Source organism: Manis javanica, chromosome 8, assembly GCF_040802235.1.
Source record: "Manis javanica isolate MJ-LG chromosome 8, MJ_LKY, whole genome shotgun sequence".
Classification (NCBI taxonomy): domain Eukaryota; kingdom Metazoa; phylum Chordata; class Mammalia; order Pholidota; family Manidae; genus Manis; species Manis javanica.
The window spans coordinates 123,555,489-123,578,514 of record NC_133163.1 but is presented as its reverse complement, the minus strand read 5'-3'; the positions used below and the strand labels follow the sequence as shown (position 1 = coordinate 123,578,514).

Sequence of the window (23,026 nt, the reverse complement as noted above, 5' to 3'; positions counted from 1 at the left end):
ATGCTCTGCGATCTAGCTCTTCCCTGCAAAATGCCCCCACATACATTCACCTCAACTATGCCAAAATACAAGACCCACCATGGATATGAGCACTTAGTTCTTCTCTAGAATACAACTTTTGTTATGAAGCCTATGTACTTTGTTATGTATTAATTTAATTCAATAATTACAGAGTACCTACTGTGTCAAACCTGGCAGGACTTATGCCAGAGCTAGGCATACAAAACTAAATGAGAAATAGGTCCTTTGTGTCCTCTGGCAGCACACAAATCGAAGGAAAATACCTACAATACAGGCATTTATAATGGGAGGTAGCATGGTGTGGTGGACTAATTCTTCAGAGAGATATTATAGCCAGTAATAGGCAATACAATAGAATAAATAACGTACATTCTGCTGGAGCAGCAAGTTTCCTTGATGTAAATAACTTAAAGCATTTTAATAGTAATATACTCACTATAAGCAAAATATAAATTAACATGAAAGATGAAAAAGATACTTAAAAATTCATGAGCCATTTTAGGCAAGAATGACTGTACAGAATTAAAATTTAAAGTAACATTACTAAACAGAAGGAGAGTCGCTTTAAGTCAGACACCCTCTTAAAACTGAGCAAGTCCCAGCACCTAAAGGACCTTATCCCAAAAGCCATCCCTGGCTGGGTGAACATTCTGTGAAATACCAGGTCGAAAACATTCTGTGGGACTCTGTTAATTACAGCCAGCCCACAACTCTATACGGCCTCTAGAGGGCCTCAGGCATGGCATGGGGGAAGTCTTACAGATGCTGAGGAATCTGTAACTTACTCAGTTTTTTGGTCACATTAAAGTTACCTGTAATTATGCAAACAAAGTAGAAGAGGGCAAAGAAAAATTTCATGCTGGCTCCAACTCCTGCTAAGATGCTGAATTAGCAAAACTGCTGACCCTTTCTCAGAAGATCAGCCTTTGGAAAAAGATGGGAAAATGGACAGAACTTGGAGAAACACCTACGGTGACAAGGTTGCAGATGGCTGCCTTCTACCTGTGTCCTCACGTAGAGGGGAGAAAGTAAGAGCAAACTCTCCCGTGTCTCTTTTTCTAAAGGCACTAATCCCGTTATACCAGGGCCCTGCCTTCACAACCTCACTAAACCTTAGAAACTACAGCTTCAAAATATGAATTCTGGGGGGACACATTCAGTCTGTAACATCTGTTTTTTTTTTTTAAAAAAGGAGAAATTTGATCCTAACGTGATACCGTATGAAAAATCAACTTCAGGTGGATTAAGGACTTAAATAAAAAATAACTTATAAAAACTTAAAGGAAAGAGTATTTTTTGAGTTAAGGATAAGAAAATATTTCTTAAGACAAGAGAAATCTGACTATAAAATTAAGAACCATTGTTCATCAAAAAAATACCTTTAGGAAAGTGAAAACAGAAGTTATGAACTAGGAGAAAGTATTCATAATAAACACAACTATTAATGCATTATTATCAAGAACATATAAACCAATAACACATACATACAAACAAATGGCCAGAAAAATGGGCAAGGAACAATAAAGAGGCATCTCACATACATATAATAAGAAAAGTATGAAAAATTTTTTCATATGACCACAGATCATAGAAATTCAAAGCAAGAGAGGAAAAAGAGTGAAAAGCTTTGACATGGACAAAAGACTAGTGAATGTTCTTTCTAGCTCACATATTACTTCTATTTTCATTGTCCTTGAGCAATTTTTCAATTTGATAAAATGTAGAAAATTGATAATGTGGACTATTCTTCTCTACAAAAGAGCAAATTAGTTGTGTCCAGTGGATTAGAACTGATAATTGCTCAATGGATAAACCAGTTTTTGCATCTATTTGAAAATTTTATTTTAGCATTACTTTACTACATATGAGTAGTTCTTCAAAATTTCCTTTGAACTGATTTTAACATCTTACTCGTTTCCTCATTAATTAGTGAGCTAAATAAAATATTTGACAAATGTTCATTCTCTACTGTATGAGAGTCATGATTTTAACTGATTTAAAAAAAATCCTTTTATAACATAATTAGTTCAGTATCACCCAATTACGGTAAAAGAAGAAGAAGAAGAAAGAAACTTTCAGCAAACAAGGAATAGAAAGGGCTATTCAATGTGAGGAGATAACATTTTCATGGTGAAAAACTGAAAAATTCTCCCCTAAAATCAGGAACAAGCCAAGGATATCTGCTCTCACCACTTCTATTCAATATTGTACTGAAGGTTCTAGTCAGTAAAATTAGGCAAGGAAAAGAAATCAGACATACAGATTGGTAAAAAGAAGGAAAAATGTCTTTACGTTTGTTTATCATACATCATAGCTCCACAGTAAAGACTAGAAAATCTACAAAAAAAAGGTACTAGACTGAAGGCCAATACACAAAATTCAACTATATTTTTATATATTAGTAATGAACAATTGGAAATCAAACACTTTAAAATGACATTTTAATAGCATATAAAATCAAAGTGCAAAAAAAATCAAAGTGCAAGATTTGAACACTGAAAACTAAAAAAAATAAGTGGCTCTGGAGAGATTAAAGATGATCTAAATAAATGGAGAGAGGTATTACATTTATACGTTTATAGAGTGCTGCCTACTCTCCCCAAATTTATCTGTGGAGTGAACAGAGTTAAACAGAATCTACAGATGTTTTCATAGAAATTGAAAAGTCATTCCTAAAATCTATATTGAAAAATGGAATTTATAATTTATATGACAACACAAAGGACCTAGAAGAGCCAAAACAAATTTTAAGAAGAACAAAATTAGAGAACCTACACCACTTGACTTCAAGACTTACTATGAAGCTACCATAATCAAGATAGTATGTTATCAACAAAAAGAAAAAAAATATGGAACAGAAGATACAACTCAGAAATAGACACACATACAGTCAACTTATTTTTGACAAAGTCATCAACGCAATCTAACTGAAGAAAAGAAAGTTTTTTCAACAAACGGTGCTGGGAAAACTGAATATCCACATGCAAAGAATGAAGTTGGACCCTTACCTACATCGCATACAAAAATTAACTCAAAATGAGTCAGATGCCTAAACGTAAGACCTAAAACAATAAAACTTGCAGAAGAAAATATACAGCAAAAGCTCCATGACATTGGATTTGGCAATGATTTCTTAGACGTAACAACAAAGGCACATGTAACAAGAGAAAAACAAGTTGTACTTCATGAAAAATTTTTTAATTTTCTGCTTCAAAAGACACTCAACAAAGAGTAAAAGACACTATCCACAACATGGGAGAAAACACTTGCAAATAATTTATCTGATAAGAGATTAATATCCAGAATATATGGAGAACTCCTAAAACTCAACAACAAAAAAACACAATTCAAAAATGGGGAAAAGAGTTGAATAGACATTTTTCCAACAAGTTACATGAATGGCCAATAAGCACAAGAAAAGATGCTCAACATCACTGATCATTTGGAAAATGCAAATCGAAAACTATAATGAGGTACCACCTCATAACCATTAAGAGGGGTACTAACAGAAAAAAACAGAAAAGTTTTGGCAAAGATGTGAAGAAATTAGAACCTCATACAATGTTCAGAGTAATTTAAAATGGTACAGCTGCTATGGAAAACAGTATGGTGGTTCTTTGAAAATTAAAAATAGAATTATTATATGATCCAACAATGCCATTTCTGGGTTTATACCCTAAAAAATTAAAAGCAGAGTCTCAAAGAGATATTTACACACCCGTACTCACAACAGCATTTTTCACACTGGTTAACCCAAATACTCATCAACAGATGAATTGGTAAGCAAAATGTGGTACGTACATACAATAGAACCCTAAAAAAAAACAACCCTTTTTTAAAAAAAGAAGGACATTCTTCAATATGTTACAACATGGTTGAATCTTAAGGACATTATGTGAAGTGAAATAAGCCAGTCACAGATAAATACTACAGGATTCCACTTCATGAGGCACCAGCAGTCAACACCATTAAAGACAGAAAGTATAATGGTGGTTGCCAGACACTGTAGGAAGGGGAAAATGGGGATTTATTGTTTACTGAGTACAGAGCTTGTTTTACTAGATGAAAAGAATTATGGGGATGGATGGTGGTGATGATTGCACAACAATGTGAGAATATTTAATACCACTAAACTGGACATTTTAAAATAGTTAAAATGATGAATTTTACATTATGCATATTTTACTACAATTTTTTGGAAAGACATATTTAAAAAGAGAATGGGAGGAAAGATGTTGGTGATGGTGAGGACAGATGATTCTTTCTAAAAAAGTTATAGAAATTAGAACTGTGATATGCTCTGGTGAGGAGAAAGACTGTCAAGGAAGGAGTCTGAGGAAACTTAAAAGGTAATAAAAATGTTTTGAATTTTATAGGAGAGTGGATTACATAGGTATATGTATTTGTTAAAACTCATTAAAATGTATATTTAAGATCTGTCCATTTTATAGTAAAATTGAAAATTATACCACAGTTCTTAGATCACAATTAGATACTCTTTTAGATTATTCAACTAGCAAAATTTAAAATATTGGAGAGACTATAAAACAACAGGATCACTTATACATTGATGATAGAAGAATAAAATAGTGCAAGCACTCTGGAAATATATTTTGCATTATCTCCTTAAGTTTAACATTTACTACTATATGACCCAGCAATTCCATTCACAGGTATATTCCCAGGAACCTCTTTTCAAATGTACTACGAAAGTCATGTATAGGAATGTTTCTTGCATCAGTGCTCAAAATAACAAACCTCTGAAAACAGGATTCTTATCACTCAATCCCAGAATAAATTGGGCATGGTAACTAAAGGGTATCACTTTTGAATATTTAAGATGTCTTTATGTTTTAAAGACAACTCAGTTTTAGTATATACATACTATCAGTTTGCTCAGTGTGTACATACAGAAAAAATCTAAAATGAAGGCACAGAATTAAGGTATTATAATGTTTTGTATTTTTAAAAGGTAGAATTTATTCATTCAACATGACTTTTATGGGAGTAGACTGGAAACCATTTAAACACTAGTTATACAGTTTATACCACAATTCATATACAAAGCCTCCTGCAACTGTAAATATGAACAAGGTAGGTCTAAGTATATGAAAAGATGTCCAAGATACAGAAGTAAACTGAAAAAGGATAAAATAGTAAATTTTTATGGATTAAAGTAAATTATATATTTATATATACATACATACATACACACATTTGTAAAACCAATTTGAAAGTAAATATAAACTGCTAACATATATATATATATGTATATATATATAAACTGCTAATGGCATTCATCTTTTGAAAATAGGAGGACTCTAAAGTGAAGGGAAGACTTACTTTTCATTATAAATCCTTTTGTACCATCTTAATTTCTGACTATTTTCCTGTTTTTTCTATTTACACAGAGAGAGGGGAGAAAGAGGCTCTCAAAAACCTTTCTGATAACCAACCTCTTCCATGTCTCACAGCAGGTATTTCAAACCCTCCCCACTCCCCTCAAACTCCCTGCCCTGTTGCCTACTCAGAACATCTCCAACCACATCAACTCCCGGAACATCGCCAATCATATCACCAAGCCATGGACCTTGTTTTCTACTTCAGAGAAAAGGAAACTTCCTTTGTTTCCCAATTTACACCCATAAATTTACTTCTGGCTGCATCCATGGTACCTCCTTCCCTCAGAAGAAAAGGGGTCACTCCAAGCAAATCTTGTATTCTGCATGCAAGCTCCTCTTTCTGCAGGGAGATTCTTCCCCCGTTACTCCTCTCCCCATTTCCATGAACTTGCTCTTAAGTGGTTCCTCCTCCCACTGCCTCTATATATACTCACGCTCAAGCCTCTCCTATACTAAAAAATGCCATATGTTCCTCTCTAGGTAGCACCCTACACTCATTCTTTGCCTTCACAGTTAAACCTCTCACAAGAGTAGTCGTCTATACTTCCGGACAGTCTCTTATCAGCTCCCATTCACTGCTCAATCTAGCAGAATCTGGCCTCTGCCCCCACTGCTACACAAAAAGAAAATTCACTTGCTAAAGTCACTAAACGACTAAACCAATAGTCATCTTGTGAACCTCATTTCACTTGATCTTTCTGCAGTATCTGACACTGCTAACTTCTGCTACCCTTTCTGAAACTTTCGAATCCCGCGGCTCTGTGATATCTCTCTCCTGTCTCTTCACTATGCACTGGAGATTCAAAGGCAAATATGACAATGCCCCTGAATTTAAGAGGCAAAGATTCTAAAATGAGAGAAATATATGCAAATAATCACAACACAGTGAAAAACTACTACGACAGTAATAGGTACAAAGTGCTGTAGTAGCTTTGTGATGGGGGAAAAAAGGAGTATGCAATCTAGGAGGAGGAAACTGCCTTGCACAAAGGTGCACATGTGTATCAATATGCTTCGTACAGGAAATGTAATGGATAATGGCAGAGCACGCAAGTTTTCAAATCAAACCATCTGAGTCTACCACTGACCAGCTCAATGAGGATAAATGAATACTTCAAAGTACTATTCTGAAAACTGAAATTAAATACTGTATACGAAAAGCACTTAGCATAGGGCCTGGCATATATTGGAAGGTTTCAACAAATGTTAACTCTTTCATGACAAAAACACTCAACACATTAGAAATAAAAGAGAGCTTCCTCACCCTCATAAAGGACAGTTAAGAAAAACCTACAGGTAACATCATACTTAACACTGAGGGACAGAATGCATTCATAAAATATCTCACCTTGGCTTCTGAGACAAATCCACAAAGAAATGTCTACAGCATAAACTCCAGTCTAGGCAGATGCCTGAATTGAAAAAAAGGGAAAACACATGGTCAACATGACTACATCTGAGTAGGGAACTTAATTGTTTCAACAGGAGAACCCTAACATGATCATTTACCCCCTAAACTTTAGTGTTCAAGTAGTTCTTCAGAAATCTGTAAATGTCAAGAATCTTAATTCTATTAGACTTTCAAGCGCCTTTAATTATTTAATGTTTTGAAATTCTTGAAATAAAAATTTATCAAAACATATACTATGAATGGATGGGGAAGGGTATCATTCCAAGAAAAATATTTTTCATTCACCTGCTCAAGTCTTCAAAAGAAAAGGCATTTTCTAAAAGTCTGTACTCCCTTTATCACCATCATAACCTCCAATCCTCACAAAAAATACGGAATTTAAACATCTGAAAATGTAGAAGTAAGCCAACAGCATGTGTTTATAAAGCTCAAGTAAAACGGAAAATAAAATAAAACAAGTGGCTAACAAATGATGAAAATGTTCATCTACATTGACAAAGAAAATTAAAGTGAGATATCTTTCATCAGTGAAATTAGAGATGGGTTTTCAATAGTGTGTTAGTCATTAGTGCTACTGCAGTTCTCCTCCTTCCCACTCACAGAAGGATAGCCCTTCGTGCCCTGTTTCAACTTAGGTGTAACTAGGTGACTCGCTTCACCACACAGACATTGTAAGAGAAATTATGAGGCACAAGGCTTTAGAAACAAGTACACAACTGGAACTCTACCTAATGGAGCTCTGCTTAGGCCGGTTCACTAAATGAATCCAAAGTGAAATGCCTTCCTGCTGATGACACATGTTAGACATGCAGCATGAGGAAAAAATTAACTTTGTTAATTAAACCACTGAAAATTTTGGGATTGTTTGTTACTATAGCATAATCTAGGCTACAATGACAATTATAAATGATAATGAAATATAAAAATGTAATATATATATCACAATAACATAGTAATGCAGTGTAATGGACGTCTCTTATAAGCCAACTGCTTATAGTAGTATTAATTGGTAAAATCTTTCAGGAAAGCAATTTCGCAATACAAAAGAGCCTTCAAAAGTTCAAAACCTTTGACCTAGCAACTTTTCTTCCACAATCTGTCCTAAATAATAAAAAATCCAAACAAAGACTTATATCATAGTTCGTTTACAACTGTAGAGAACTAGGAATAAACAAAATGTCAAAATGATTAGTTAATAAACAAAAATAAGATTTAAGACTTCTAGGGAAAAAGATGGCAGGGTAGGAAGGCAAGGCCAAACCTCCTCCCACATACACACAAAGGAAGCAACTAGAGCAAATACAGCTACCCCTGAAAACAATCTGAAGACTGCAGAAGGGACCACCTATACCTGGGGAAGAAGAGAAGACCACCCCTCTGGGTAAAGCGGCAGGACCGCGACTGAGCAGGACCCAAGCTCTTCGCCCACCCCAGCCCACAAATGGGAAGGAGAGGAACAGAGCGGGGAGGGGGAAGTGCTCTGGAGTCCTGGACGCCTGGCCCTGCAGACCTGCGATGGGCACACCAGTCCACACCACAGCAGGCTTTGGGGATCAGGAGCGCTGGACACCAGGGAGAGCCGGAGCACCCCGGGAGGCTGGGACTCCCGCTGCTTGTGGAGGACAGGCACACCCCACTGGTCCCACTAAAACCCAACACAGGAAGGGCAGTTTGAAAGATTTATCAGCAGCAGAAAGTGTACCAGAGGGGTGGGGTTGGAGGAGGCTTTCTCCAGAGGAGAGAGGGCCGGTGGACAATGCTTCCCCAGTCCTCCCTCAAACCAACTGATCGGGTGCTTGCAGGAGCCAGCACCAAACACTTCATCTCCCCCATTGGTGGCTCAGCCCCGAGGCAAACCTCCCTGTGCATCCCATCCACCCACCTGCCCACTCCACCTAGCAGTGGTAAGACTTTGCTGCCTGGCAGGCAGACAGAGGCTTTCCCACCTTTCCTGGCTCTCCCTCAGCCCAACTGGTATGGTGCCAGTGGCAACCAGCTCTAAATGTTTCATTCTCTCTCTGGTAGCTCAACACCATGGCAGAGGTCCCCTGTGCACCTGCCCAGACTACCCCACTGGCCTGCAGCAGCCTTACTGCAGGACAGGAAGAGGGCAGCCCTGCCCACAATGATCCCACAGAAGCACCTCTGCACAGCTAACAAAGGGTAGACCAAGGCAAGCTGCCAGCCACAGCAGACTGAGACCAATAACTGCCTGTAAAGAGGCAGAAAGAAGGCCTCACCTACAGCCCACCAACAGCAAGCGCAGCTCCACCACAGAGGAGAACCAGGCAAAGGTGAAAAAAGAGCCCTGAGCTTCTAGGCACCAAAGGATGCCTTCTTCATAAAGCCACTGCTCTCTAGACCAGAGGCATAGTGGATCTATTTCATATAAAAGAAGAAACACAGAAACCCAGACAAAATGAGGAGGAAGAGGAATAAGAAACCAGAAAGAGTATAAGGTAGATCACCAACCTTCTTGATAAATATTTCAAAATAACAGTCATAAACATGCTCACTATTCTGCAGAAAAGTATTGGAGACCGCAGTGCGGAATTCAACAAAAATAGAGGAGTTGGAAAAAAAAACCACTGAGAGCTGAAGAATACAGCAAATGAAGTGAAAAATACAATGGAGGGAATGAATAATAGATTGCTGCAAGTAAAGGAGACAACGAGATGGGAATTAGAGAAAAGGAGCACAAACAAGCTAAGGAACAGAGAGAAAGAGTCTCTAGAAGCAAGAGGGTGCCAGGAAAACGGCGCGATGACTGCGAAGGAGACGATACTCACGTAACAGGGGCGCAAAAAGGAGAAGAGACGAAGGAGTGGGGAGTCTCTCTAAAGAAATGATTCCTGAAAAATTCCCCAGTGTGGGGAAGGAAATGACAGACCCAAGTCTTAAGAGCATAGAAAGCCCCTCATAAAGGGAACCTCAGGAAGACAACACCAAGGCATATAATAACTAAAATAACAAAGATTAAGGATAAAGAGAAGGTACTGAAAACAGCTAGAGAGAGGCAAAAAATTACTTATAATGACAACCTCATAATGAGGCTATAAGCAGACTTCTCAGCAGAGACTGTACAGTACAGAGGGAGTGGCAAGAGATATTTAATGTATTGAAAGAAAAGAACCTGCAACTAAGAATCCTCTACCCAGCAAGATTATCATTCAGGATTGAAGCAGAGAGTAAATGTTTCCCAGATAAACCTAAGTTAAAATAAGAATTCACCACCACAAAACTGGCCTTATAGGATATGTTAAAGGGACACCTGCAGATGGAAACGTTAAGCCTAAATATTTCAAATAAGTAAAAATAAACCTACAATTATAGTAGTAAACCAATTACTTACTAAGCAAGTATGGAGTTAAAAAAAGTACTAAAATCAACTACATAAAAAATCAGTCCAGGGATATACAAAAGATATAGATTATGATATCTTATAGATAAAGTGAAGAGGGGGAAGAAGAATAAAAAGGTAGTACTTTTAGAATGTGTTTAAAATAGACTGAGTGACCATCAACTTAATATAGACTATTATATATTTAGGAAACCATCTATGAACCTTATATGGAAACCACCCACAAGACTAAAGCCTATAACAGATACACAAAAAAAATTTTTTTAATCCAATCAAAGAGGGAAGAGAAAAGATGGCAGCATGACAAGTGTGGCAGAAATCTCCTCCCAAAACCACAAATGTTTTGAAAATACAGCAAGTACAACTATTCCTAAAAGAGTGATCAGAAGTAACAGTACAACAGTACAACAGAAGTCAAGATCTCATGGAAAAGGGGAAGGTAACATGCTGCGACCCAGCGGGACCCCAGCACCCCCACCCCCACCCCAGCTCAGGAGGAAAAGAATGAGAGCAGGAGGGAGATGAAGCACAGGACAGGGTGAATACACAGCCCGAGAGATCTGCCCCAGGAGCACAGACCCACATCACATGGTGCTCTGGAGATTGGAGGGGCTGTAAAGCAAAGTCTGAGACTGAGACTGCAAACAGGTTCCCACAACCAGGTGCCCTGGGACAGAAGAAAAGCAGGTGCTTTAAGGGACCTCTCCACAGTCAGAAGGCTTCTAAAGAGGCAAGGATTTCGAAGAAGGAAAGGTGGGGCAAAACCATCTGGGTATACTCAGCTCAGCAGTCTGGGAACTTTCAGGAGCTTCCGCCGCTCCATCCCCCTGCTTCACAATGCAGCCCCGAGGCCCCTCATCGTGATAAGCAGAGTACCACTCCTTCTGTGCCACTGGCATCTGTGTGCAAACCGGCTGTCCCTGCCATTGCTGCAGACCATCTGAAGGGCAGCCCCACCTACAGCAACTACACAGCTTAACCCTGTGTGCGGTTAACTGGCCCAGACCCAGAGGCTGTTCCCTGCACGCAGTTGACCGGCATATACAGCAGAGACGGGCACTGAAACAGGGAGCCACAAAGGGGCTTTGTTATCGTGGGTTATCGTGCAGTTAACCAGCAGAGACAGCAGAGACAGGCATGGAAACTGGCAAGCAGGAAGGGACTTTGTCCTCCCAGCTAACACCACTGCGATTCGCCTGCAACCACTCCCATAGCTCCAGGACTATGAAAAGGCAGAAAAACCTTGTTCAGTACAAAATCCTTCAAACACGAGAAAGAGGGCACAGTGAGACTGAAATCACCAATCTTCCTGGAACAGAACTCAAAATAAAAGTTATAAGCACACTAATGGAGCTACAGAAAAATATTCAAGAGCTAAGGGATGAACTCAGGAGGGAGATAACTGAAATGAAACAAACAATGGCAGGATTTAAAAGCAGATTAGGTGAGGTAGAGGAGACACTGAATGGAATAGAAATCAGAGAACAGGAATACAGAGAAGTTGAGGCAGAGAGAGAAACAAAGATCTCTACAAATTAAAGAATATTAAGAGAACTGTGACCAATCCAAACAGAACAATACTCGCAGTATAGGGGTACCAGAAGAAGAAGAGAGAGAAAAAGTGATAGAGTGAGTCTTTGAAGAAATAATTGCTAAAAACGTCCCCTATCTAGGGAAGGAAATAGTCTCTCAGGCCATGGAATTCCACAGATCTCCCAACAAAAAGGACACAAGGAGGTCAACACCAAGACATATAATAATTAAAATAGCAGAGATCAAGGACAAGGACAGAGTATTAAAAGCAGCCAGAGAGAGAAAAAAGGTAACCTACAAAAGAAAGTATATCAGGCAATCATCAGACTTCTCAGCAGGAACCTTACAGGCCAGAAGAGAATGGCATGATATATCTAATGCCATGAAACAGAAGGGCCTTGAACCAAGGATACTCTACTCAACAAGATTTTCATTTAAATTTGGAGGAGGGATTAAACAATGCCCAGATAAGCAAAAGTTGAGGGAATTTACTTTCCACAAACCATCTCTACAGGGTATTTTAAAGGAACTGCTCCAGACAGAATTGTGCCTAACACTAAATAGATGTCACCAGAAAAAATTAAACCACAGCAAAGTAAGCAGACCAACTAAATACTAACCAAATGCAAAATTAAATCAGCTACCCACAGTGTCAATCAAGGGAAAACAAAGAGTGCAGAACATGACAACTAACATAAAGAGTGGAAGAGGAGAAAGAAAAAGAAGGGAGAAAAAAGAATCATCAGACTGCATTTATAACAGCATGGTAGACTGGTAGATAGTAAAGAAGTTGCCCTTCAAACTTTGGTAACCACGTACCCAAAGCCTGCAATGGCAATAACTACATATTTACCAATATTTATCAATAATCACTCTAAATGTAAATGGACTGAATGTACAAATCAAAAGACACAGTTACAGAATGGATAAAAAAGCAAGAACCGTTTCCATGATGCCAAGAAGAGACTCACTTCAAACCCAAAGACATACACAGACTAAAAGTGAAGGGATGGAAAAAGATATTTCATGCAAACAACAGGAAGAAAAGAGCAGGAGTTGCAGTACTTGTACCAGACAAAACAGACTTCAAAACAAAGAAAGTCACAAGAGACAAAGAAGTAAATTACATAATGATAAAGGGGTCAGTCCAACAAGAGGATATAACCATTATAAATATTTATGCACCCAAACACAGGAGCACCTACATATGTGGATGAAATACTAACAGAATTAAAGGGGGAAATAGACTGTAACACATTAATTTTAGGAGAATTCAACACTCCACTTAATCCAAAGGACAGATCAACAAGACAGAAAATCAGTAAGGACACGGAGGCACTGAACAACACACTGGAACAGATGGACCTAACAGACATCTACAGAACTCAACACCCAAAAGCAGCAGGATACACATTCTTCTCAAGTGCACATGGAACATTTTAAAGAATAGACCACATACTAGGCCACAAAAAGACACTCAGCAAATTCAAAAAGATTGAAATTATACCAACCAACTTCTAAGATCACAAAGTATGAAATCAGAAATACATTATACAAAAAAAACAAAAAGACTCACAAACACATGTAGCCTTAACAACATGCTCCTAAATAATCAATGAATCAATGACCAAATTAAAACAGAGATCAAGCAATATATGGAGACAAATGAAAACAACAGTGCAATGCACACAACTTGCATGGGACACACCGAAGGCAGGTCCAACAGGAAAGTATACAGCACCAGGCCTATTAAAAGACAGAAGAACAATCCCGAATGTGCAGTATAAATTCAAAACTACTGAAACAGGAAAAAAAAAACATATGAGGCCCAAAGTTCATAAAAGGAGAGACATAATAAAGATCAGAGAATAAATAAAATTCAGAAGAATAAAACAATAGAAAAAAATTAATGAAAGCAAGAGCTGAATCTTTGAGAAAATAAAACGGATAAATTCTAGCCAGACTTATCATGAAAAAAAGAATCTATACACATAAACAGAATAAGAGTATGAGGGGAACTTGATAATGGGGGGATCTAGTAACCTGATTCAAAAAGACATATGTATCCCTGTGTTTACTGCATCACTATTTACAACAGCCAAGAAATGGAAGCAACCTAAGTGTCCATCAGTAGATGAATGGATAAAGAAGATGTGGTACATATACGCAATGGAATATTATTCAGCCATAAGAAGAAAACAAATCCTACCATTTGCAACAACATGGATGGAGCTAGAGGGTATTATGCTCAGTGAAATAAGCCAGGCAGAGAAAGACAAATACCAAATGATTTCTCTCTTTATGGAGTAGAACAACAAAGCAAAACTGAAGATCCAAAACAACAGCAAACTCACAGACTTCTAGAAGGGACTAGTGGTTACCAAAGGGAAGGGACTGGGGAGGGTGGGTGGGGAAGGTGGGAGAAGGGGATTAAGGGGAATTATGATTAACCCAGATAATGTAGGGGAGTCATGCAGAAGGCAGTATAGAATGGAGAAGACAAGTAGTGACTCTATAGCATCTTACTATGTTGATGGACAGTGACTGTAATGGGGTTTTTTGGGGGTGGACTTGATAAAGGGGATGAATGTAATAACCACAATGTTGCTCATGTGAAACCATCATAAGACTGTATATCAATGATACCTTAAAAAAGTAAAAAATAAATTAAATTAAAAAAAATTTTTTTAATGGATGAAGGATCTGAACAGACATTTCTTCAAAGAAGAAATACAGATAGCCAACAGGCACATCAAAAGATGTTCCACATCGCTAACAATCACCACAATAAGATATCACCTCATACCAGTCAGAATGGCCACTACCCAAAAGACATAAAATAATAAATGCTGGTGAGGAGGTGGAGAAATGGGAATCCTCCTACACTGTTGGAGGGAATGTTAAATTGGTGCAGCCACTGTGGAAAGCAGTACTGAGGTTCCTCAAAAACATAAAAATAGAAATACCATTCAACCCAGTAATTCTACTTTTAGGAATTTACCAGAACAAAACAAGAAAAGATTTATGCACCCCTATGTTTATCACAACAGTATTTGCAATATAGCAAAGATGTGGAAGCAACCTGTCCATCAATAGATGAATGGATAAAGAAGATGTAGTACATATACATTATGGAATATTGTTCAGCCATACAAAGAAAAGAAATCCTGCCATTTGCAACAATATGGATGGATCTAGAGGGTATTACACTTAGTGAAATAAGCCAGGTGGAGAAAGACAAATAGTATACGATTTCAGTTATTTTTAGAATATATAAACAAAGCAAAACAGAAGGAACAAAACAGCAGTGGACTCATAGACACTGAGAAGTGACTGGTGGTTACCATGTGGGAGGGGTTCAGGTGGCTGGGTGGGGAGGCTGCCAGGGATAAAGGGGCAAAAAAATTCTCAGAGAACTGTGAAAAATTGGTGCAGCCACTGCGGGAAGCAGTATGCAGCTGCCTCAAAAATCTAAAAATAGGAATACCACACAAGTCAGTAATTCTACTTCTTGGAAAGAAAGAAAACAAAATCCCTGATTCAAAAAATATATGCACCCCTCTGTTATTGCAGCATTATTTACAGTAACCAAGATATGGAAGCAACCAAAGAGTCCATCAATAGATGAATGGAAAAAGATGTGGTACATATACACAATGGAATATTACTCGGCCATTAGAAAAAAAAATCCTGCCATTTGCAACAATATGGATGGACCTAGACAGTATTATGCTAAGTGAAATAAGCTTGGTGGAGAAAAGACAAATACCATGTGATTTCACTTATTTGTAGAATCAATAACAAAACAACACAAAATGAACAGAACAGCAGTAGACTCATAGACACTGAGAAGTGACTGGTGATTACCATAAGGGAGAGGTTGGTGTAGGTGGTTGGGGAGGGTGATGGGGATAAAGGGACACAAAAATTCTCAGTCATAGTATAATTTGATGATGGGGATGGTAGTACAGCATGGAGAATATAGCCAATGATTCAGTAATCTTTTCTCTGTTGACAGATAGTAACTGCACTAGTTGGGGTGAGGATTTAATAATGTGGGGAGTAACTGTTGAACCACTGTGTTGTATACTTGAAACTAATATAAGATTGTATATCAACTACACTTCATTTTTTTAAGAACAGGTAAAATAAGTGCGAACAAGCAATTATTAAAATTATATGTCAAAAATGCTTCATAAGTAATAGGAAAAACAGAATGAAGGGCATATATCGGAACTCTACGTATTATCTGCTCAATTTTTCTATATATGCAATTCTAGAAGAGATAGAACTAATCTATAGTAACAGAAAGCAGATCAATTGTTGCAGAAGCCAAAGGTCATATGAAAGAACTGACTGCTAAGGGGGTTAAGAGCAACTTGCAGATGTGATGGAAATGTTCTGTATCTTGACTGTGTGGTAGTTGTTACAGGAATATGTCTGTTAGTCAAAACTCATCAAACTGTACTTTGCATAAATCATATCTCATTAAAGCTGACTTTTAAAATAAATTTAAAATGCTTGATGACAAGAAATGCTCATCTACTAGTTTGAATTATATATAATACATTTGTATAGAAAGACTAAAAATACAGTGTTAATAGTACTTTTCATAAAGATTATAGGTAATTTAAATTTTTCCTTATGACCTGTGCTTTCAAAATGCTCCACATAGGTATGTCTTTTTATGTTAATAGTACTTTATTAGAACCAGAGCCTGAAACCTAGAATCAATAACTTTGAGGTTTTATTAATTTACTCATTCAGTATTTTTTGCATGCCTTCATGTACTAGCAGCATTCTAAGTGGCAGAGGGATGCTTCAGTACTCGGGTGTGTTTCCCCAAGGTTCAGCCAGAAGTGCCTTTCAAGTGATCACTGTAGGCAGTGAATGTGCAAGCATCAACCATCTGCAAACCACATCTGTTTATCTTTATACTGGCAAATGACAGATAGGTCATGACTATTTTTAAGAACTGTTTGCATTAATGATTATTTATTTACCTAACCTTCCTCAAAATAAGTTTAAAATTTTGACAGTATTTAATACTGAACATGCACCATGTGTCTGAATTCATGTATTTTATGTGTGAATGTGTTTATAAGGGGTATATGCATTGGCAAATATTCATTAAAAATGTAAGTTTTGAGGGTTTATTTATTTAATTAAAAATTTTTACAGTTAGAAAAATGGCTGAAGTGTTTAAAACTCTAAGAAATTGTAGAAAAATATAAATGAAACAGATAAATGTGACAATGAAGACAGTATTAAAAAGAACAAAACATACTAGGCTAATCAAATAAAAAAGCCAATGTATTTAACTAACAAATTACATTCACAAGAAAGGATAATACACGGGATATGTTTGCTTCAGCAGTGAGCATGGAATACAAGATAGTGAAGACAGGAGTTAAACATCAAAAAATGCACTAACTTCTCATGATAGGTCCAAGATACCTACCCTATTGCAGGGAATATATGTGAAGCAAAAAACTGGAGAGAACATGTAAGAGAGTCTAGTTCAGAGATGATTTTTAACCAATGGGCACAGAGATTAAATCAATACGTTCAGTTACAACTGTATACTATGTTGCTTTATCACATTTTATGTTTGAACTTATACACTGTATACAAAAACTAAAACTGTTTTAGTTTAAAACAAAATACAAATAAATTACATTATTTATACTAATAACCAGTAAGACATACTACAAAAATGTGTGTGTGTTGAGTATAAAGCTAGAAATAGGAGTAAACAGTCTTAAATATCAAGAAAATAATACAGGAAATATATGTTTTATTCAGGGTACAGAGAATAAAGATGAATTAAATATCTCATACATCAGGGAGTTTACAAGGCATTTACAAATGAAGGACATAATCTTGAAAACCAAATCATCAAGATTGCAGGAAAAAGAATGGAGAATTCACAGTACATACTAGCTTCCTGACCCTTAGAAAATATAACCAATAAGTAGTCATAAAAAAATGCAGACAGATGGAAAAATACTATCACCAAGCTGGTCTTGGTTTCTAAATTCTAAAAATCTTAAGTAATAACCACCTCAATCAACTAAATCAAGGGTCAAACTACAGCCTAGAGGCCAAATCCAGCCCATGCCTTCTTTTTGTCTGGCCTTTGAGCTAAGAATGGTTCTTACATTTTTAAAAAGTTGTTTAAAAAAAACAAACAAAAAATCTGCAACACAGGCAGTATATAACCACAGAACTTAAAACATTTACTACTTCACCATTTACAGAAAAGATTTGCTGACCTCTGAACTAAAAAATTCATAAATCGGTGAAACAGGTCTTAATGGAGGCTCTCACGCAGAAATTTAAAGTGTCCTGCGATCATGGTATTGGAGAACTAAAAGGAAGTTCTAAGTCTACCTTTTCTCCCGGTGATGCTACAAAGGAGGGGTTTAAGGCCCAGAAGTTCTAGTCTTCCAGGTCTACCGTCTCCTGAACCCAATGGATGGATTGGGCAGGAGTTAAACATCAAAAACATTTCTGGCATATCCTGTGTAGTATCTTTTCTTGTTGCATATAATTTGCTAATTAAATGCATCAGCTATTTTTATTTGATTGACCTAATACTTTTTGTTCTTCTCTTTGTTTAACATTCTTTGTTTAATCTAATCCTGATGGTGCTTTACATTCCATCAAAACATTGGCTCTTTTCTTTTAATAGGTGTCATTTGAGGATAGAAGAGAAGTACAGCAGAATATATGCATTCTCCTCCAACTCCGCTGAGTCTTTCTTACATATAAATAATAAATGGACCAGATAAGCTGTTCATAATCTTCCTATTTAATCAGCTCAGCAAAAGGGTCTTTCCCTATTTTCTCAGCTTCATTTCCTACTTTACTCACTCATCTTCCAAACCAAGCAAATGAATCTACCTAACACTCTTGAAAAAGCACCTTGCTCCTTCTGTCATGAGGATCCTAGTTTATGCTGTTTCTCTCCTACAGATAAGTCCTCGCTTCTCCACCTATCCAATTCCTACAATCCTTCACAACCCAATTCAACATCAGTGACCCCTCCCAAAAGCTTATATATTCAGGTACATGCACATAGTTCAAATACAGACACATAAAAGTAAGATAAATATCCCAAAAGTCATAACAAACATTATATTACAGAAATTCCAAAAAGTTAAATGTCACCTCTGGGAGAAATGGTTAGGTAAGTCTTTCGGAAAGCCTTTCAATAAGATGCTAAAGGACAGAGAAAGGGCATTCCAAGAAGTGGAGATGGAATGAACACAAGTCCAAAAGGGACAATTTGTTATGGCAAGGAATCCTCCTGTCTTTTTGTTTCCCTAGATTCGGCATATAGACTGTCCTTAATTTCTAAGGTATCTGGGTCATCCATGATATCAAATAAGTTACCAAAACCATACATGTAATATGTTGATTAAGGTAATCAGTATTCAGAGGAAACAGTATATTCCTGCTTAAGTTTTCAGATAAGCTCACAGTCTTTGTGAACAAAAAAATCAACATACCTGCAAGACCAAATATAAATTTTGGGCATTTAAGGCTGAATCTGTTACTTTCATAACATTAAGTATACCAAAAGGGCTGAAAGTTTTCACTTTTTTATTATTTTGGTCTCGTTTTTATTGAGTAATTTTATTTTATGAATAGCCACCTATGCTATTATACCTAATGCCTAGCAGATGCTATTTAATTATTTGTTGAATTAATATTGGAATATAACATACATTTCACCAGAAATACTCCTTCTTTCTAATTATTAAAGAGTAATAGGAAGTAGAGAGGATATAAGTAATATTAATCGAAAATGTGAAAATGAAGCCATCAAAAAACTTAAGCCATTATTTCAAAACTATCTTTGAAGCAAACACTTTGTTAGCAACTAACTCTAACCTTTATTGTACTATAGCCTTTGTTGTGACACTACACACACAGATACACACATACCCCAAGACAGTTATTTTACTGAATATAGCTTGAGAGAGGAAAATCACATAATTTGATGCCAGGAAAATGTCGGTTGTTCAACTTTGTATTCCACACAATTCCTAGCACATAATGAGTGCTTCCAAATTAATTGAGCTGAACCACCACATAGAAAATGTTTTCTCTGCTGTCCATATGACTTCACTATATTTTAAAGGTGTGAGTCATCAACTCTGGCAATAAAAGCAGAACTTACACCACCACAAGTGTTTGACATATTTCAAGAGCTCTCATAAATGAGCAGAGATATCCACAGATGTTGTTACTTAAGTTATCCAAGTATAAGAAGATTCATTATTTCTCTGTGGTCAATTTGCTATATTTAGGTGACACTGAATTAAATTATTTATGCATATACAAATACAGCCTTGAACGGAACGGGGTCCATGTATGTGCTCCTGTCTGGAAACAAAAGCTGCAATTCAAATAAAAGATGATAGGCAACAGGAATCTGACAAGCCAGCATTTGCTGCATTTTCTGCTCATTTGAATTTGTAGGCTTCCATAGCCATTAAGCAAAATTAGTTTCATGATGTCAGCCAAAAACCTCACAGGCAACAGTTTTATGTCATTAAAAGAACTACCATCCTCAATCTGTTTGAATTTTTATTGGCTCATTAGAAGTCTCTCAGTGAACCAGGAAAGAGGTTTTCATTGTTCTTGCTCCATCAGTGTTTAGTATAGTCCCAAACTATAACAAATCCTCATTCTTGCTTCTTTCCCTATGCCTAAAATAATTTGGATTTAGTTGAAAAACTAAGTACCAGACAGTCTAGCAGTTCTCTACAAAAAAATGGAACAATTTCAAATATACAAATGTAGTCTTAATATCTATTTATTCAGCTTGAAAACCAAGGGTCAGAGAAAGATACCTTCTTCATCTTCCATCTCTTCTACTTGTTTACCTCTGAATCCACTACGGTCTCTCAGGCTCCTCTGCCTTTGCAATGCTATTTTTACCTCACTTGGTTAGAATCTCCTCAAATATGACAATGGCAAATTCTACTCAGAATAGAAGTCTTAATTGATTTAAAAAAAAAAAAGGCTCTTGCAATTCTTCCCCCTGCATACCTTTCACACACTTACAGGAAGTACTTCTCAAACTGGGTTATAACTGACTTCTGCACTCAGAAGACCGAACACCTCTTGGCAGTGCTAATATTCAGCTGGTACATATTGGCACTGCCTTAAAGGTTGTACTGAACTGAAATACTTGGTAATATAGTCTGGTATACAGTCACTGCCCCAAGCCCCAACACCCCTAGGGTGCCTGCTGATCACCCAGTCTCCCCACTACCACCACAACTCAGCAACAAAAGCAGCAAAGCCTGATACGGTGGAAAGGATGGACAGGTCCTCCAAGTGCTATGGCCTCCTTGATTGGTTGGTACATGTGTTGAAGTGACTGGTAAACACTCTGAATATCATCCCTGCCTCTTTTTACCCAAAGCATAGAACACTACCCAGCATATAGATCTTTAAAGAACAATTGTCTATCAAAACAATGAATGAATGAATGACCAGCCTTATTCAATGACCCAAGGCCAACGGGTACGCTGTCAAACTATGCAGACAATGCTCAGATTGACAAGGAAAATCCAGGTCCTTAAGTACAAGCTGGGAAGAGTAGTCAAGTTTGCCTATTTTCTATTCGTGCTTTCAGCCTCTGATAAAAAAATACTTAACTTGATAATGTGTGCAAAAATCTTCAGTGTGATACTTTATAGAGCATACGGTTCAAGCATTTCTTTATGTTATTAAAGTTTAAAAAGAAAGTTCCTTGAAAACCATAGTCTCTACAAGAATATCATGAACAGCGATCAGCGAGCTCCAGTCAAAGTCTTGGGCAGGATGACAAATATCACCAAGAAGAGAAGTGATTGATTCGAATGGTGAGGAAAACCAAGAATGAATAGACTCGGTTAACCATGAATCACATATCTAATTACAGATTTTGCTACGGGCTTCAGATTCTTCTAATTAGTGTTGCTTGGTATATTAATTATAAATAGAACACCATAAGAGAACTTTCTAATCACAGGAATTTACTGGAATATGTAAATCATATCTTAACTTATTACCTTTATAATTTAATATTAAATGTTCAATAATGTATAATTATTTTAAAGTCATCGATAAAATATACATCACATTAAAATCAAGTTATTCAGAACACTACTAAGGCGGTGACAGAATCTTTAAAAATTCTATAAAGGAAAGGTGTGTAGCTAAAAGAAGAATGAATATGTAGCTTTAGAAAGAATTTTGAACTCATAAATGGTGATATACCCATCATTTTAGTCTACTTACTTTCTGGTAGAAAAGTCATCCTTAGTCATGCTATAGGGAGTTTCAGAGAGTCAAAAAATTAAAATATCAAAAATAACAAAGAAAGGTAAGAATAATAGCAATAGCTTTGAAAAGAGAAGCTTAATTATCTAATTCTAACACTGTCCCATTTTTAATCAAACTTCAATCTTTCATAAAACAATTCTGTTATATACTATGCTAATGAAAAATTCTAACAGGTGACAAAATCTCAAACAAGAAACATCATGCATTTATTTAGAACAAACGAAGGCAGACCAGCCTGACTTCTTTTTGTAGTTACTAAATTATAAGCAAGAGAAAAATAATGACTATAATATATTTTAATTTTAATAAAACTTTAAGAATCTAATCCTAATGTGAAACAACCATGTAAGTTATCTTGGCTATTAGCACAACCATATGAATTGAAGCAGAAAATATATACAAAAAAAATAGGTAAGTAATAGTAACAATAGGTACCATTAACTGAGTGCCTATATACTACACCAGATAGAGTATAAGGTTCACAACCTTAATTAATTTTCACAACCACCTTACAAGGCAGATAATATCATCTCTACCTTCTCATGATGAGTCGATGCTAGAAATAATCTTGCCAAAGTCAGCTAGTCAGTGGCAAAGTAAAGATTCAAATCACTACTGCTGGCTGACCAGATGGTCTCAACGGAATTAACATAAGCCAATTCAGCAATGAAGCCCAATAGTGTACTTTCTGTTCTAAATGGATGAAGTTTAGACAATGGACCACTATCTCAATGGATTTGACCATCTGAACATCTAAGAAAACAAAATAACTTAGTAATTATATTTCTGACCCTCATTTGGAAAATCAAGAATTTTGTCAGTCAGCTTAAGGGACTGTCCCAAAATTCTATGTTCATCAAACTTACTTTGATCTAAATGATATTAAAAAAAGATTACTCGCAGAAGTAGTAGAATGCTGAGGATGGAAAAATGTAAGAGAATGTAAGTAAT

At 36.6% G+C, this 23,026-nt stretch overlaps 1 protein-coding gene across 9 annotated transcripts in view; it reads right to left on the bottom strand.

The window, feature by feature from the left end:
• The window catches only part of PEAK1 (pseudopodium enriched atypical kinase 1), a 306,660-nt gene that overhangs the window by 237,809 nt on the left and 45,825 nt on the right, over positions 1-23,026 (bottom strand). For 8 of the 9 annotated variants that reach the window (XM_073212213.1, XM_073212215.1, XM_073212212.1 and 5 more), the window contains exon 2: positions 6,772-6,835. The exons of the other annotated variant lie outside the window; for it this stretch is intronic. The gene's annotated coding sequence lies outside the window, so the exon portion shown is untranslated. The remainder of the gene's footprint in view (positions 1-6,771; positions 6,836-23,026) is intronic. 9 annotated transcript variants of the gene reach the window in all.